A 19,390-nucleotide genomic window follows, 5' to 3' on the forward strand; every position below is an offset into this window, starting at 1 on the left:
CTGACTCACCTCTGGGACCCACCTTTTAACCATTAGAGCTGGCTTGCTAACTATTGTAGCCTATGCCGCAAGCCACCATCTTACTCGCCCTCTCGACCAGCTAAACAATCTACTTGGCATGCCATGTCATTTTTGCAACTTCGTGGGTTTTAAACCATGTGCAACTTCGCCTAGCGAAATAGCAAAAGCCATAGATCCACCCGAGAGATGCACACCACTTACTGGGCCCGACAACATTAGGAGGAAAATACATAAGGCATAAATTTTATGATTAATTCACATGACCGCCTAGGCAAAAGACAAGGGGGGACACTTCCTACGACCCTAGGACCCATTACTTAAGTGCATAAATTAACAAAAGAATAGAATCCAAAGGGTTTTTTATCAGACATTAAGCAATTTAAAATCAAAATCCTAAACCCTTAAGACCTGACACAGAGCTGAAGCAATTGAAAATGTGTCTTACTCTAGATTTCAAAATCATAGCCAATTATGGGAAAGGAAAAACCCATTTTTAATCAGTGATAACAACATCTGCATTGACTGACTCAGAGTTTAATGATCTAGAAGGTTGCAATGATGCAAAGGCAATGTGGGATAAGCTCATATCTATGTATGGTGGTGATGAACATGTTCAAAGAGCAAAAGTGGATAGTCTAAGAGGACAACTTGAATCTATGAGGATGAATGAAGGTGAAAACATAACCCAGTACAGTACAAGATTAAAGGAGATTGTCAATCAAATCAAAGGAGCAGGTGGAACTATTGAAGAAAAGGATATAACAAGTAAGTTGTTAAGAAACCTTCTACCAACTTATGCAATCCGAGTCTCTGCAATCAATGAATTGAGGTCTATACCTAATATGCCAGTTTCTTTAGATGCTACTATTGGTAAGCTACATGCATTTGAGTTAAGTAATTTTGATAACAGCGGGTCTTTGGTAAATAAAGTAGAATCTTCTTCTAGTTCTTTTCATATTGGTGAATCTAATGATTACAATGATAAAATGAGTACGTACACTGAAGGGGATCACAGTGGAGCAAGTGAGAGATTTTGCAAGAACATGGAAAAAGTACACAAGCTATATGAGGAAATCAGGAAACAAGAATAGTTTGAAGCACTATTAGCCAGAAGGTTACCGAGAGGCAAAGGTAAGTATAAAGGAAAACTAGCTTTGAAATGTTTCAATTGTGATAAGATAGGACATATGGCCTAAAACTGTCCTAACAAAGAATCTAGTGAAAAGAGAGATTACCGAGATGATAGACAGAAAGATAATCATTATAGAGGACACCAAGATTTCAGAAGAAAGACATGCCTAATAGCTAATGAGGAATCTAATGATGATAAATCAGATGAAACTAATACAGAAGAAGTTGTTTATGTGGCTATCAAAAATGGATCAGATGAAGAAAGGTATCAAGAAAAAGCCCTACTATCTCAAATAAGTAAAAATGATTCTCGGATCATAGATAGTGGATGCTCACATCACATGACAGGTGATAAACACAAGTTTGCTATGTTAGAAGATTATGGAGGCTATGTAAGATTTGGCAATGATGCACCATGTTCGGTAAGAGGTAAAGGATCTATAACACTTCTTGACAATGCAAAATGCAATGATGTTTATTGGGTTGAAGGTTTGAAATACAATTTGTTGAGTGTAGCACACCTAAACAACATAGGTTACCGAATACAATTTTAGAAAGGAATTGTCAAAGTTCATGACAAGAGTGGAAAGTTAGCTGCTACCGAGACACAAACAAAAGGTAACACATTTCACCTTGACTCAACTCAGAATAAGTGTCTATATGCAAAGATAGATGATACCTGGTTATGGCATAAAAGGTTTTGTCATGTAAATTTTGATAATCTGATCAAAATAAGTAAGAAGCACTGAGTAAGAAGTCTACCGAGTCTTGAGAAACCTGAGAATGCTATATGTCGAGAATGCCAGATGGGAAAAATGACAAGATCAAGCTTTACAAGTAAGTCCTACACTTCTAAGGGAATTTTAGATCTTGTGCATACTGATCTTTGTGGTCCTATGAAAGTTCAGAGTTATTATGGTGATAAATATTTCATATTATTTGTGGATGATTACTCAACGGTGATGTCAGAATGTTTTTAAAAGAAAAATCAGAAGCTTTTCAAATGTTTAAATGGTACAAGGAAAGAGTTGAAAATGAAATAGGAAGACACCTAAAATGTCTTAGATCTGATAGAGGAGGAGAGTTCACCTCTGATGAGTTCAACTTATTCTGCAATGATCATGGTATAAAAAGACAAGTCTCTGCACCGAGAACTCCACAACAAAATGGAATTGCTAAGAGAAGAAATAGATCTATTGTGGATTGTGCCAGAACCCTGATGATTGAAAATAATGTCACAAACATTTTGGAGAGAAGCAATAAGCACAGTAGTTTACACCCTAAACTGAGTACACCTAAAGAAAGAAACTTTGAAGACATCATATGAAATATGGTATGATAAGAAACCTAATGTAAGTTATTTTAAAATCTTTGGAAGTAGATGCTATGTTCACAAAGATGATAGAAATGGCAAGTTTGATCAAAAAAGTGAAGAAGGAACATTTCTAGGTTATTCTTCTAGAAGTAAAGCATTTAAATGTCTGATCAAATCATCTAACAAAATAGTAAAAAGTGCAAATATGAAAATTGATGAATTTGTAGAAAAAAATGATGAAGGAAATTCCAAGGAACCAGAAGATTATGATGAATTTGTCTATGTTCAACTGACAAGTCTTACCGAGAAGACTGTTGAAGGAAATGAAGAGAATATCTAGTTACCGAGTGATGAAGAAGATCATATAGAGCCTACCGAGCCTATATTAGCCAAGTATGTCAGAAGGCATCATCCATCAAGTTATATTATAGGAGCTAAGGATGATCCAGTGATGACAAGGAACAAACTGAGACAGAACACATGTCTGATATCTAAATTTGAACCAAGAATAGTAAAAGAGGCTTTCAACAATGAAGATTGGATAAATGCTATGACAGAAAAGATTGATAAAATCAAGAAGAATGACACATGGACACTAGTCCCAAGACCGAAGGACAAAAATGTAATCGGTACAAAGTGGATTTTTAGAAACAAGCTGAATGAAAAAGGTGATGTCATTCGAAATAAAGCAAGACTAGTTTGAAAAGGTTATGCTCAAGAAGAAGGAATTGATTATGGTGAAACTTTTGCACCTCTGGAAAGACTTGAAGGAGTAAGAACATTGTTGGCATATGCTGCTTACAAGAATTTCAAGGTATATCAAATGGATGTCAAATCTGCATTTCTGAATGGTATATTAGAAGAAGAAGTTTTCATTGAACAACCTGAAGGATTTGTTGAAGGAAAGAATAAAGATCAGGTATGTAAATTGAACAAAGCTTTATATGGTTTGAAACAAGCACCTAGAGCATGGTATGAGAGATTGCACTCTTATTTTATCAAGATTGGTTTTATAAGGACAAGCAAAAATAGCAATATGTACATGAAGAATGATGAAGACAATGGAATACTGATCTCAGCCATATTTGTTGATGGCATTATATTTTGTGGGAATGATTCTCTATGCAAGAACTTTGGAAATGAAATGAGCAAAAAATTTGAGATGTCACTAATCGGTGAGATAAAGTATTTTATAGGTTTACAAATACTACAAATGAAAAATGAGATTTTCATTACCCAATCCAAGTACATAAATAAAATCTTGAAGAAATTTGGAATGGAGGATTCAAAACCAATAAGTACTCCTATGACTACCAACTATAAATTATCAAAGAATGATGAATCTGCATCTGTTGATGAGACACTTTACCGATCTATGATTGGAAAGCTACAATATGTTGTTCACAGTAGACCAGATATAGCACATGTAGTAGGTATAGTTGCAAGATTTTTTGCAAATCCCAAGGAAACACACATGACAGCAATCAAGAGAATTTTCAGATACCTGAAAGGCATTGAAGATTATGGCTTAGTATATCAGAAAGGAAATGATTTTGATTTAAAAGTTTATACTGATGCTGATTGGGCAGGTAACATTGATGATAGGAAAAGCACAAGTGGAGGAGCTTTCTTTTTAGGAGAAAGACTAGTGAGTTGGTTTAGCAAGAAACAAGGATGTGTTTCACAGTCAATAGCAGAAGCTGAATATGTTGCTGCAACATTGAATTGCACTAATATAGCATGGATCAAACAACTACTGGAAGGTATAAATGAGAAAGTTACCGAGCTAGTAACTATATTCTGTGACAATACTAGTGCCATTAACATTTCGAAGAATCTTGTTATGCACTCTAAGACAAAGCACATCTCTATCAAATATCATTATCTTAGAGAAGAAGTTCAAGAGAAGAAAGTGGTGTTGGAGTATGTTAGCGCAAAGGAACAAATAGCAAATATCTTCACCAAGCCACTACCAAGGGACACTTTTGAGTATCTCAGAAGCAAGTTAGGGGTCCTACCCCTATCTTCCATTCACTGATCGAGTTCTGTGAAAGCATCAATTCGATGACTCTATAGAATATCTTTCAGGAGTTGATGCTGATTTACACACTTTAGGAGGTTTTCTAAAAGTGTACATGAAATAATACAAGGAACAAGAATTGAAGACAAAATGCTCTGACCGAGACTAAGTTGACACATAACAGTAGGAAATCACTTCATACAGGAAGAAATTATGTTTTAGTTATTTACTTTTTGGCATTGTTGTAAAAGGGGGAGAAGACTGAATAAAGGAGGAGAAGACTATTGTATGGGGGGAAAATCTGATGACAAGAGGAGAGCATTTCAGCATTTCAGCAATCCGAATCTGAATCAATTAGGTCAAATCAATTAGTTTTGCCATCAATGCCAAAGAGGGAAATTGTTGGCATTCCAATTACAATAAGAGATTGTTGGCATTTCAATAAGGATATTGAGAATGTTGTTGATGATTATGGATATAATTGATTAAGGATATTTACTATCTTAATATTATTATTTTGTCATTGATGTCAAGAAATTGATTTTGTGATTCAATATGATGTTTCCATATCTTAAGAAGCATGTTTTGAAGAGTATAAAGATGTCGGTAAAAGACATAGAAAGAATATGATGAATGAGGGGAGGAATAAGTTATTCAATGGGCAACTATTACTGAGTTAGACAATGATGAGATGATGATGTTTAGATTGATTTGATATCTTACATATGTTGTTGTTTGTAAGGTTAATACTATACTATGTTACCAAGCAAACAACCTAGTCGGTAAACCCTAAGGTTATTGGAATCGGTTAATGAAGGTGGAATGTCTACCGAGTGAAGTTTAGTGTTCACCGAGTTGCAACCAAGCTGTAACAGAATGCATTGAATGAATAAAAGTATTATTTAATGAAGGAAGCTGATGAGCTGGAACTGATTAAATGATTGGTATGCCATGCATGAAGTTTGTTAAAGAATCTATGGCAAAGGAAAATTGGCAAGAACATCTACAGCTCAGATTGAACCACAATACCCTAGCACAAGTTCCAAGAAATGTATGCAAGTTCCAAGGTGGGGTAAAACATTTTCAGATCAAAGGATACATTGAACCTAGTCAAGTTTGAAGATCTGATGGCTATGATTGATCATGGGAAATGTGATCAAGGAGATTAAGCGGTTGGCAAATTGTTTATAAATAAGGAACTGTTGATAAACAATGTATGCGGGCAAGTGTAAGCACAGGGATGCTACACAGTGTTTATCGAGCATTGAAGCTTGAAGACCTATTTGAGAAACAAAGTATAGAGCCCAGCAAAAGGACAAGATAAGTCCTATGACTAGATTGTATTGAGAAAATAAGAATATTCTTTAGCGTTTTCAGATGTGAAGTTGCAGATAGATTTTTATTACTATTATTTTGTGAAGTAATAGAAAATCTCTTAACCTAGTGGACTTAACAGTCTTATTTGTAAAACCCTCTAGCAAGGTGACATTCTGATTGAGTGTTTCAAATCCTTTAACAAGGTCACTTCTAAAAAGGTGAAGATCCTAACAGATCTGATGGAAATCCCTTAACCGGGTCACATCTAGCAATGTGTTTGTAATCTTTAATAGGATTTGCTTTTAACCGAGCATACTCTAGAAGAGTATATTTCTTAGTGGGTCCAAAATATCACAGTGGTTTTTCCCTAGTTGGGTTTCCATGTTAAATCTGGTGTTATATGTTTTGTGATCTTATTTGTTTATGAGTTTGCATGCTTTAGAGTTTTTCTGATAAGGTTATCGAGGTTGAATCTGTTGTTTTTATGGAAGATTAAGTTTGTGTGATTCACCCCCCCCTCTCATCTTATTAGCTTGGCATCTGTACTAAACATTTAGTATCAGAACTATCACCGGTGTACCTTCCTTATCATTAGAGAAGAGAAAGTTATTACCAAAATCACATTCATGATACAATATTTGTGATTTTGAGCCATTAGAGGGAAAAACAATATACTTGGACTTCAGTTCAGGACGAAGAACAAATTTCTGCTTACCAATGGGAATCATCACCTTAGACCAATCAATTTTAATTTCTCCTCCCAAATCTTTGAAAAAGGTTCTTCTTAGCAACATTTCATAGCTTCTGGGAATATCAGCCACTAGAATAGTCAACTTCACTCTCTTATTAGGATGTACTGCTAGAGCAACCTGTGCATCTTTGATTTGACCTAATAAAGGAATTTTCCTTGAATCCATTGAATAACATTTACTAAATGTTTTAGTAAGCAAAAGGCCTAGCGCTTTTGCAATTGCAAACAACATAATATTATCTAAAGCCCAAGAATCAATAATGCAATTATTAAGTTTTAAACCATTGATAAATAATGACACATAGAATGGCTCAGGTTTCTAGTCGGGTACTAATGATAATTCAATTGGTTCATTGGCTAATGTCTTTAGGATAGTACTAGACAATTCTGTAGACTTGGTGTCTTTTTCATCCTATGAAGGCTCAAGGTTAGTCATTGGTGAGTTGGTATATTGCAGCTGAATTGTTTCCCTTTGAACATATTTAACCAATTTCTCTAATTCTTTGGGATTCAACCCAAGGTATTCAGCAGGAGAAATTTGAATTTTAGATGTCTTACAAAATTCAACAATATTAAAAGAAGAATCAGGGCCAAAATGCCTTGACATATGAACATCTTGAACTCTTGAACCATTTTCCAAGTTCTAGTTCATAGGTTCCTTACCTTTAGCTATGACTTCGGGAAAGATTGTGGTACCTATATTTTTAGATTGACGTTGACCTCTAGTGAGGATGGCACAAGAAGGATCTCCGAGGGTTACCAATATGTCACCTCCTCTTTGTGATTCTGATTCATACTCCAGGAAGTGTATTCCTGAGTCACCAGGTTGCCCATGGACTTCTTCTTCTAGACCAAGTTCACTTACAGTCTCTCTTGTATTTATCATTTGTGCATAATGCACCATCTCTGGACAAGAATCACCATCATGGTCATCTATGAGATGGAAGACACACATATTCCCCTTACGTGGTGGAGGTTCAATAGATAATCTTTGTTGAGCCAGAGGCAATTGTAAGGCCTTATTCCCAGTTCCCATAACTGGATTTGTAACCCTTCTTGGTATGTCTTGATAAGCCTATGAATAAGATGTCCTAGCCTTGGGTAACTATCTTTTGAGAGTTATTACATCATTCATAAGTCTTTGTATTATAGGATCTGAGGAGGTAAAGGGCTGAGAATTTGACACTTGTATCTCCCTCTTCCATTTTCCCACAGTAATCAAGTCATCTTCTAACTCAATAATAAGTGTTTTTACATCACTCAGAGTTGCAACTCTCTATCTGTGAATCAAGAAAATAATTTTGGATGGCATAGAATTTATAAGGAAACATTTCAAATTATCATTTGAAGGTTTCTAATTTGCAGGAATCATATGAATAATTTTATCAAATTTGGCCACGAAATCTCTCATAGATTCAGGAATTTCTTTTTTTAATTGGGCTAACTAAGCCAAAAGGGAATGCTCATCCTCTTCTACTTTGAATCTAGCTTCAAACCTAGTTTTCAAATCTTTCCAATTTGTCATTACACTGTTTGGCAAATGATAAAACCAATCTACAGTGGTTCAAGTTAATATTTGTACAAATAATCTTACTGCAACATCTTCATGTTGGGCAGCTATTATACCACATGCAAAATTAAATGCATTCAAATTTTCATCAAATATGACCTTCCCATCACAACTAAATTTAGGTAAATGGTCCCTAGCTCCTTTAGGTAAAGCATTCAAAGTTAGACCAAGATTCAATGGACCTATTGCGCCCCCCCAGGGATTGTTGGCTGCCATTGGAAGGGTGATATTAAGAGGTGATGGGTTAATTACACTGGGTAAAGCAACATGATGTAGGGTTAAGGCCTGACAAATGGAAGACATGGGAAATGAAAGGGGTGGAGAATGAGGTGTAATCCTTGCCCTTCTCTTGGGTGAGAAAGATGACTGAAAATTTAGGTTTTACAGTTCTTGAAAAATAGAATCAACTATTCCTTCATGCCTTCGAGACCTAGTGTACATTATTGGCTCCAACCTGTTCTCAATGCAAAAGTTTAAACTGAATTGAATGAATTCCCAAAATTTCACATGACAATTATTTATATCCTGTAATCAGACAACTAATCTTGTTTGTTTGACTCCCCAGCAAAGTCGCCAAAAATATGTTGGTTAACAGATTTTCTCCTTTCTTTAATTTATATATATCTTACAATATTGACTCATGAGTACCCCTTATGAAAGAAAAGAAAATGAACCAATAGTTGGGTGAACCAAATTGAGGTTCATCCTCTACATTAGAGTGCAGCTCCTTGTGAGATTTGCAATGAATTTTTATACAGTTAACTTAGAAACAGACACACTTTTCACCAAAAAATGAGAAAGGCCTTCACATTCATTCATCAACACAAACTAATGCTACAAAAGATTTATTTATAAGTGTAAATCTCACAAACTTTTAATCCTGCACATATTCATTCAATAAACTCAAAATAGTGTAAATACTGATCAATTCTTGCTAATGTCTCACTGGAGAAGAGGTATCGACACTTTTCAAATAACAATGAAACTTCTTTTAAAAAAGGAAAATCAATGAATTCACAGACACAAAAAGAAATGGAAATGGGATGACAAATTTTGAACATCTGCATACATCCCAACAGAGATTGCTAATCTTTCAAGCACACAGATTTAAAGATCGTGCCAAAATAACATTTCATTCAAGTACCAGAAAAATGAGTTCTGAGAAAATCAAAGACAATCTGATTTGTTCCTTTCAATCAAAGTTTTTTGGACCCTCAATAAAACTTTCTTTATTACATATATAGCCCCTAGGCCAATAGTTTGTTTGAAAATTAACCCTAAACCTTTTGACTCTAACCTAGAGTCAAAAGAAACTGTATGTTTTGAACTTCTATGAAACTAAAATAAACAAAGGCCGCAAATAAGATGGCAACTCATCCGTTAGCCAATCAGGACTCCATCATGGAAGAAGTTCTCATTGATTTATCCTGCTTTGCTAAAAAACCATGAACATTACGCCACTCTAGATTCACTACTGAGAAATTCAAGATAACCTAAAAGTATGGGAGTCCAATGTGTAAGATGTGCTGCTTCCAAACCTCCTTGTCCATATTCACCTGCAACACTTTAGCATTATGTGCCTCCAAGTGATCAAAGCAGACTATTAGCATCGACTATATCCTTGCCGCATCATCTGTGGTCAAAGACTTTGTTTCCTTAATGAGTTGCACTCTCTCTCTCAAGATCTTGGCCATGTCTACAGAAACTTCAATTGTCTGCCCATCCTCCTTCATGAGTTGTATATCAATGCACTTTAAATCTTTTTGCATTATATCAATAAGATCTTTCAACCCTTTTAAGTAATTTAGAAGATTCCTCATGGCCTTGTTTGATGATAGAATTTCTCCACTCAACATTTTTCCTTAACACATAAAGCACATTATCATCTAAGTTTTCCATGGGTTTCTCAGCTAAGAACTTCATCACACCAAACTTCTGCACATCATTCATTTGTGCCAAGACCACCACCCACTTGGATCTTTCCTTCTCCCACACAATAGATTCTAGCTCTAATTCTTTACTCACGGTTATGGCATCTTCATATACTTTAACTAGGCTAACAATGTATTTTGAACCCTATTGTACTATAGAATCAAGTCATTCATCAAATATTTGTTGGCATTTTTAGTAGATAGAAATATTGTTGATATTCATTAAGGATATTGAGAAGGTTGTTGAAGACTATTTGATATAACTGAAAAAGGATGATAACTATCTTTATAACATTATTTTCTCATTGATGTCAAGAAATTGATTTTCTGATTCAGTATGATGTTGCCATATCTTGAGGAGATTGATTTGAAGAGAATTAAGTGGTCGGTAACATCAACATTGACCGACTCAGAGTTTAATGACTTATAAGGTTGTATTGATGCAAAAGCAATGTGGACTAAGCTCGTATTTGTGTATGGCAGTGATGAACATGTTCAAAGAGCAAAAGTAGATAGTCTAAGAGGACAACTTGAATCCATGAGAATGAATGAAGGTGAGAACATAACCCAATACAGTACAAGGCTAAAGGAGACTGTAAATCAAATTAAAGGAGTAGGTGAAACTATTGAAGAAAAAGATATAACAAGTAAGTTGTTGAGAACCCTTCTACCAGCTTATGCTATTCGAGTCTCTGCAATCAATGAATTGAGGTCTATACCTAACATGCCAATTTATTTGGATGCTACTATTGGTAAGCTACATGCATTTGAGTTAAGTAATTTTGATAGTAGTGGGTCTTCGATAAATAAAGTAGAATCTACATTTAGTTCTTTTCATCTTGATGAATCTAATGATTACAATGATAGAATGAGTAAGTTCTCTGAAGGGGATCATAATGGAGCAAGTGAAAGCTTTTGAAAGAACATGGAAAAAGTGCACAAACTGTATGAGGAAATCAAGAAGCAAGAAGAGTTTGAAGCATTATTATCCTGAAGGTTACCGAGAGGCAAAGGTAAGTATAAAGGAAAGCTACCTTTGAAATGTTTCAATTGTGACAAAATAGGACATATGGCTTCTAACTGTCCTAACAGAGAATCTAGTGAAAAGAGAGATTACCGAGAAGAAAGACAGAGAGACAACAAATACAGAGGACACCAAGACTTCAGAAGGAGAGATAGAAAAACATGCTTAATAGCTCATGAGGAATCCAACGATGATAAATCTGATGAAATTGATACTGAGGAAGTTGTTTATGTGGCTATTAAAGATGGATCTGATGAAGAAAGGTATGAAGAGAAATCCCTAGTATCTCACATAAATAATAATGAGTCTTGGATCATAGATAGTAGATGCTCACATCACATGACAGGTGATAAATACAAGTTTGTTAATTTAGAAGACTATGATGGAGGCTATGTAAGATTTGGTAATGATGCACCATGTCCGGTGAAAGGTAAAGGATCTATAACACTTCTTGAAAATGCTAAATGTGATGATGTATATTGGGTTGAAGGATTGAAATACAATTTGTTGAGTGTAGCACAGCTAAATAATATAGGAATTGTCAAAGTTCATGACAAGCATGGAAAGTTAGCTGCTACCGGGACACAAACAAAAGGTAATACAGTTCATCTTGACTCAACTCAGAACAAGTGTCTTTATGCAAAGATAGATCATACCTGGTTATGGCATAAAAGGTTTTGTCATGTAAATTTTGATAATCTGATCAAAATAAGTAAGAAGCACCGAGTAAGAGGTCTATGAAGTCTTGAAAAACCTGAGGATGCTATATGCCAAGGATGCCAGATGGGTAAGATGACAAGATCAAGATTTAAAAGTAAGTCCTACACTTCTAAAGGAATTTTAGATCTAGTACATACTGATCTTTGTGGTCCTATGAAAGTTCAAAGTTATTATGGTGATAAATATTTCATATTATTCATGGATGATTACTCAAGGATGATGTTAGTTATGTTTTTAAAAGAAAAATCAGAAGCTTTTCAAATATTCAAATGGTACAGGGCAAGAGTTGAAAAAGAAACAGGAAGACAATAATGAATTTAACTTATACTGCAATGATGATGGTATAAAAAGGCAAGTGTCTACACTGAGAACACCTCAGCAAAATGGGATAGCCGAGAGAAGAAACAAATCAATTATGGATTCTGCCAGAACCCTGATGATAGAAAAGAGGGTACCTCAAACATTTTGGAGAGAAGCAATCAGCACTACAGTTTACACCTTGAACCGAGTTCAACTGAAGAAAGGAACTATGAAGACACCATATGAGATATGGTATGACAAGAAACCTAATGTAAGTTATTTTCAAATCTTTGGAAGTAGATTCTATGTTCACAAAGATGACAGAAATGGAAAATTTGATTAGATAAGTGAGGAAGGAACATTTCTTAGTTATTTCTCTAGAAGTAAAGCATTTAAATGTCTGATCAAATCATCCAACAAAATAGTAGAAAGTGCAAATGTGAAAATTGATGAATTTGTAGAAAGAAATGATGAAGGAAACTCCAAAGAACCAAAAGATTATGAAGAATTTGTTTATGTTCAACTGAGAAGTTCTACTAAGAAAACTGCTGAAGAAAATGAAGATAAAGTCTAGTTACTGAGTGATGAAGAAGATCATACAGAGTCTACCGAGCCTATATTAGCCAAATATGTCAGAAGACATCATGCATCAAGTAAGATTATAGAAGATAAGGATGATCCGGTGATGACAAGGAACAAACTAAGACAGAACACATGTCTAATTTCTGAACTTGAATCGAGAATAGTAAAAGAGGCATTTAACATTGAAGATTGGGTAAATGCTATGACAAAAGAGATTGATCAAATTAAGAAGAATGACACATGGACATTGATTCCAAAACCAAAGGACAAAAATGTAATCGGTACAAAGTGGAGTTTCATAAACAAGCTAAATGAAAAAGGTGAGGTCATTCGCAACAAAGCAAGACTAGTTTGCAAAGGTTATGCTCAAGAAGAAGGAATAGATTATGGTGAAACTTTTGCACCTGTGGCTAGACTTGAGGGAGTAAGAACATTGTTGGCATATGTTGCTTTCAAAAATTTCAAGGTATATCAAATGGATGTTAAATCTACATTTATGAATGGTATACTAGAAGAAGAAGATTACATTGAACAACCTGGAGGATTTGTTGAAGACAAAAGTAAAGATCAGGTATGTAAACTAAACAAAGCTTTATATGATATGAAGCAAGCACCTAGAGCATAGTATGAGAGATTACACTCTTATTTGATCAAGACTGGTTTTATAAGGACAAGTGAAAACAACAACATGTACATGAAGAATGATGAAGACAAGGGAATACTGATCTCAGCCATATTTGTTGATGATATTATATTTTGTGGTAATGACTCCTTATGCAAGAATTTTGGAAATGAAATGAGCAAAGAATTTGAGATGTCATTAATCGGTGAGATAAAGTATTTTATAGGTTTACAGATACTGCAAATGAAAGATGAGATTTTTATTACTCAATCCAAGTACATAAAGGAAATCTTGAAGAAATTTGGAATGGAGGATTCTAAACTGGTAAGTACTCCTATGACTACCAACTGTAAACTATCAAAGAATGATGAATCTGCATCTGTTGATGAGACACTTTACCGATCTATGGTTGGAAAGTTGCAATATGTTGTGCATAGTAGACCGGATATAGCACATGCAGTAGGTATAGTTGCAAGGTTTTCTGCAGATCCCAAGGAAACCCATATGATAGCAATCAAGCGAATTTTCAGATACTTGAGAGGCACTGAAGATTATGGCCTAGTATATGAAAAGAGACATGATTTTGATTTAAAAGTTTATACTGATGCTGATTGGGCAGGCAACATAGATGACAGGAGAAGCACAAGTGGTGGAGCTTTCTTTTTGGGAGGAAGACTAGTAAGTTGGCTTAGCAAGAAACAAGGATGTATTTCACAGTCAAAGGTAGAAGCTGAATATGTAGCTACAGCATTGAATTGTACCAATATAGCATGGATCAAACAACTGTTGGAAGGTATAAATGAAAAAGTTACCGAGCCAGTAACTATATTTTGTGATAATACTAGTGCCATAAACATTTCAAAGAATCTAGTGATGCACTCTAAGACAAAGCATATATCTATCAAGTATCATTATCTCAGAGAAGAATTTCAAGAGAAGAAAGTTGTGTTGGAATATATCAGTTCAAAGTAACAAATTGTAGACATCTTCACCAAGCCACTACCAAGGGACACTTTTGAGTATCTCAGAAGCAAGTTAGGGGTCCTTTCCCTATCTTCTACTCATTGACCGAGTTCGGTGAAAGCATCAATTCGATGAATCTATAGAATATTATGTGTGGATTGATGTTGATTTACACTTTAGGAGGTCATCTAAAGTTGTGCAGGAAATAGTGAATAGAGACAAGTTACTCTGACCAAGACTAAGATGATACATAGCAAGGCAAATTACTTCATAGAGGAAGAATTCATGATTTAGTTCCTTTACTTTTTGGCATTATTGTCAAAGAGGGAGAAGACTAAATGGTAAAATCCTAAATGAAGAAGATAATAGAAGACTAATGATAGGGGGGAAGACTTTCAGAAGAAGTCTACAGCTCAAGGATAACAGGAGAAGTTCAACAGCAATTTGAATCCGAATCAATTTGAATATCTTGTTGGTATTACCATTTAATTATTGGTTTTGCCATCAATGCCAAAGGGGGAGATTGTTGGCATTTTCAGTAGATAGAAAGATTGTTGATATTCATTAAGAATATTGAGAAGGTTGTTGAAGACTATTTGATATAACTGAAAAAGGATGATAACTATCTTTATAACATTATTTTGTCATTGATGTCAAGAAATTGATTTTCTGATTTAGTATGATGTTGCCATATCTCGAGGAGATTGATTTGAAGAGAATTAAGTGGTCGGTAAAAGATACACAAAGAATGTGATAAGAAAGGGGAGAAATAAGTTATTCAATGGGCAACTATTACCGAGTTAGACAATGATGAGATCATGATGTTTACATCATTTTGATATCCTAAATTTGTTATTGATTGTAAGGTTAATACTATACTATGTCACCGAGCAAAGAACCTAGTTGGTAAACCCTAAGGAACCTAGTTGGTAAACCCTAAGGTTATTGATATCGGTTAATGAAGGCAGAATGTCTACCAAGCAAAGTTTAGTATTTATCGAGTTACAATCGAGTTATGACAGAGCGCATTGGATGAATACAAGCATTATTTAATGAAGGATAATGATTAGCTAGAGATGTATAAATGATTGGAATGCTGCACATAAGGTTTGTTATAGGATCTATGGCAATGAAAGATCGACAGGAAGATCTACAACGCAGATTGAACTGCAATAACCTTGTGCAAGTTCCAAGAAAGGAATGCAAGTCCCGAGGCAAGGTAAAACATTTTCAAATCGAAAGATGCATTGAGCCTAGTCAAGTGTGAAGATCTGATGGCTAAGATTGATCATGGGAAATGTGATCAAGGAGATTAAGCGGTGAGAATTGATTATAAATAAGAAATTGTTGATGAACAATGTATGTGGGAAAATGTAAGCACAGGGATGCTACATAGTGATTACCAAGCATAGAAGCTTGAAGACTTGTTTTGAATAACATAGTAGGAAGCCCAGCAGAGGGACAAGATAAGTCTTATGACTAGATTGTTTTGAGCAAATAAGAATCTGCTTTAGCATATTAGATGTGAAGTTGCAGATATATTTACTACTGTTGTTTATTCTAAATAACAGAGAAATCTCTTAACCGAGTGGACTTAATAGTCTTATTTGTAAACCCTCTAACAAGGTAACATTCTAAATGATTGTTTGAAATCCTTTCACAAGGTCACTTCTAACAAAGTGAAGATCCTAACAGATCTGAGGGAAATCCCTTAACTGGGTCACATCTAGCAATGTGTTTGTAATCTTTAATAGGATTTGCTTTTAACCAAGCATGCTCTAGAAGAGTATATTTCTTAGTGGGTCCGAAATCCCACAGTGGTTTTTCCCTATTTGGGTTTCCATGTTAAATATGGTGTTTATGAGTTTTATGATGATTATGTGTTTATGAGTTTGCATGTTTAATAGTTTTTTGTTATATTGTTGAAGTATAAGTTACCGAGGTTGAATCTATTGATTTTATGGAAGTTTAAGTTTGTATGATTCACCCCCCCCCTTCTCATCTTGTTAGCTATTGGCATCTACTCTTTACATTAAGTATCAAAACTATCAATATTTTGGCTATCATGCAGCTCCTCTGGACCTGATCTAATAGCTTCTAGTTCACCGATGATTTGGGGTCAAAGGATAGTGTAATCTGAGATAGGGGTTGAGGACTTGGATGATGTGTGATGCTGATGTATTCTTCCATTTGGGTGACAACCTTTTTCAGTTCCTTTTTATCTTTCTCATCCTTCGAAAATCTGGATATCATCCTCTTTGTGGAGGATTCCAGATGTCTAGCATCTACCACCCTTGAAGCAGCTCCCAAATCAATTTTCTCCACAGTAAAATCATCTTCAGTGGCCTTTTCTAGATCTCTACCTAATGATTTTTTGCCTCATCCACTTCCAACATTGCCTTCTTTTTGAGCTTCTTGGCTTAGATATTTTTTCTAAGGCACTTGCTCACCATATCCTCCATGGGAATTGTGATAGGAACAATATTACATTTCTTCCCAATTGAAGCACCTAGCCATCAAAAAGTGCTGGAAGATTCTTTAGATGATGGAGGTGTCTAAGTATTAGGGGAATCAATAATAGTTAGGGTGCTCATTGGGTTTGACTCTTCTTCAAGTTCCCTACCTATATCCACATCTCGCACTGGAGGTTTACTCAAAAGTTGTTGATCCATTGTCACTTTAGTTCCTTCACCTAGATCCAAATCCACAATGATTTGATTCACCATTGGTTCTATGTTCTTCTTTTTACTCCTTGAGCAAGTAACTCGAACTACTGAAGAACTCAATGGAGACCTCTTTGATCTTTTGTGTTGAACCTCTTCAATAAATCGCCTTGTGTCACCTGCAATATCAGAGGAAGTTGAGTTGTAGCATGTGGACCAATTGTTGATTCATGGGAAGGCATGATTGACCCCTTTCTAAAATTTCAATCCCTTAGCCATTTTTTTGTTCTCCTTATGACATTAAAGGACCTGGCTTGAATGTTTTCTTCTTCTCTTCTATCCAAGTTAATTTCAGGAAATCATTGTCCTTGAATCTTTTCATTGAATTTGGGATCCAAGACATCCTCCCGTTCTTCTTCTTGTACACCTGACACATTAATGGGCATTCTCATGGTAATCACTTGCTATAAAGTGAACCTAGACCATAATCTCCTTCTTACTTCCAACTCATCACCACATTTTTTCCTGTAGTCTTCTAATTGGGGTTCATGAAAGAAATGGTCATCCACATTCATATTTTCTACAGCATATCCCCTGCTGTCAAACTTCCACCTAGCAACACAAGGCTACAAATTCATTTTCTTGAATTCTCACTCTAAGTTCAAAGAATCAAATACAGATTTACAACTGTAATAACCAAGGTCAATCGAAAAATAACTCCAGAATTACCCTTTGTTCCTAACTTTTTTTCAATGTGTTCCAATTGCCTACTTACTTCAATAACTACATAACTGTCAAAGGCATATCAGGGTAATTTGAACGGTTCACCCTCAAAACCACCTGTTTGATGTGGAGCCTGATCAATCTCCAAGTGGGAGATTGTTGAAATGTGGCGACTGATCAGTAAAGTACTATACACTCAGCATGTATCCTCGCCGGGGTCTGGGGTCGGGCTGGGCCCCGAGCAGGGGTTCGAGGGTGGTAGCCCCCGAGAAAAGCGGGGGTTCGCCCCCAAGAAATTTTTTTTTGCCATTTTTCGTTGATGAAAACCGACATTGTAATAAAACCCTAAAAAGGCCGACTTTGTTTATTGCCCTAAAAATGCATGTTATAAGTGGCTGGGATGCTTAAGGCATGGTAAGGTTGATGTACTATTTTTGCTGGATAATAAGAAAAGATTGGATGGCTGTGTATGGTGGACGTAACCCATTCTGGGTGAACCACGTTAAATCTCTGTGTTATCTATGTCCTATTTTATTTTCTTTATCTTTTGTATTTAAATCTACATATAATTGTTAGTTCATATTTGCTTCGGATCTGCTTGAAACCTTAACAATTGGTATCAAAGCCAGGTTTTCTGTAAATTGGCAGGACTTTCAGATTTGAGTGGGAGTAATGGAGGATTCCAAATTCAAGGTCGAAAAGTTTAACAACCAGAATTATCAGTTATGAAAAATGTAGATGGAGGATTACCTATATCAAAAGGATTTGTGGCAGCCATTGGAAGGAAAGGCAAAGAAACCGACCACAATATCAGATGAAGAGTGGGACATTTTAGATAGAAAGGCACTGGGATACATTTGATTGTGCCTTGCATCATCTGTAGCTTTCAATATAACAGAAGCAAAAACGACTGTAGATTTGATGGCAACATTAGCTAAGTTGTATGAGAAACCCTCGGCTTCGAATAAGGTATTTCTTATGAAGCGTTTGTTTAATTTGAAAATGAATGAGGGAGGATCTGTAGCGGAGCACTTAAATGAATTTAATATAATTACCAGTTAATTGTCTTGGGTAAAAATTACCTTTGCAGAAGAGGTTAGGGCTGTCTTGATTTTATGTTCTTTGCCAGAAAGCTGGAGTAGCTTGGTTATGGCTGTAAGTAACTCTATCTCTGGTAAAAATACTTTGGTACTTGATGATATTATTGGTGTTATCCTAAGCGAGGAAATACGAAGGAAAAGCACAAGTGAGAATTCAACATCATCAGGTAGTGTTTTGAATGTGGAGAACAGAGGAAGATCAAAGGAAAGAGGAAAAAGGTCCTGGGAATGAGAAGTGACAAGGGAAGTCAAAGAAAGGACACTCTCAATCTAGAGCAAAGAAAGATTGTTGGTACTGCGGAAAGTCTGGTCATCTAAAGAAAGACTGTTGGTCTCGGAAAAACAAAGAAGGAGACAAAAATGAAAATGATAGTAAGGAAGCTAATATTGCAAGTAATACTTTACAAGATGCTTTAATCTTATGTTTGGATAATGTTAATGATTCTTGGGTAATAGATTTTGGGGCTTCATTTCATGCTACACCCCATAGAAAATATTTTCTAGATTATGTTCAAGGTGATTTTGGACAGGTATATTTGGGTGATGATGAGCCTTATCAAATTGTTGGAAAAGGAAAGATAAAGATCAAGTTGCAAAATGGTAATGACTGGTTTCTGCAGGAGGTAAGACATGTTCC

This window comes from Cryptomeria japonica, chromosome 4 (genome assembly GCF_030272615.1).
Source record: "Cryptomeria japonica chromosome 4, Sugi_1.0, whole genome shotgun sequence".
NCBI lineage: Eukaryota > Viridiplantae > Streptophyta > Pinopsida > Cupressales > Cupressaceae > Cryptomeria > Cryptomeria japonica.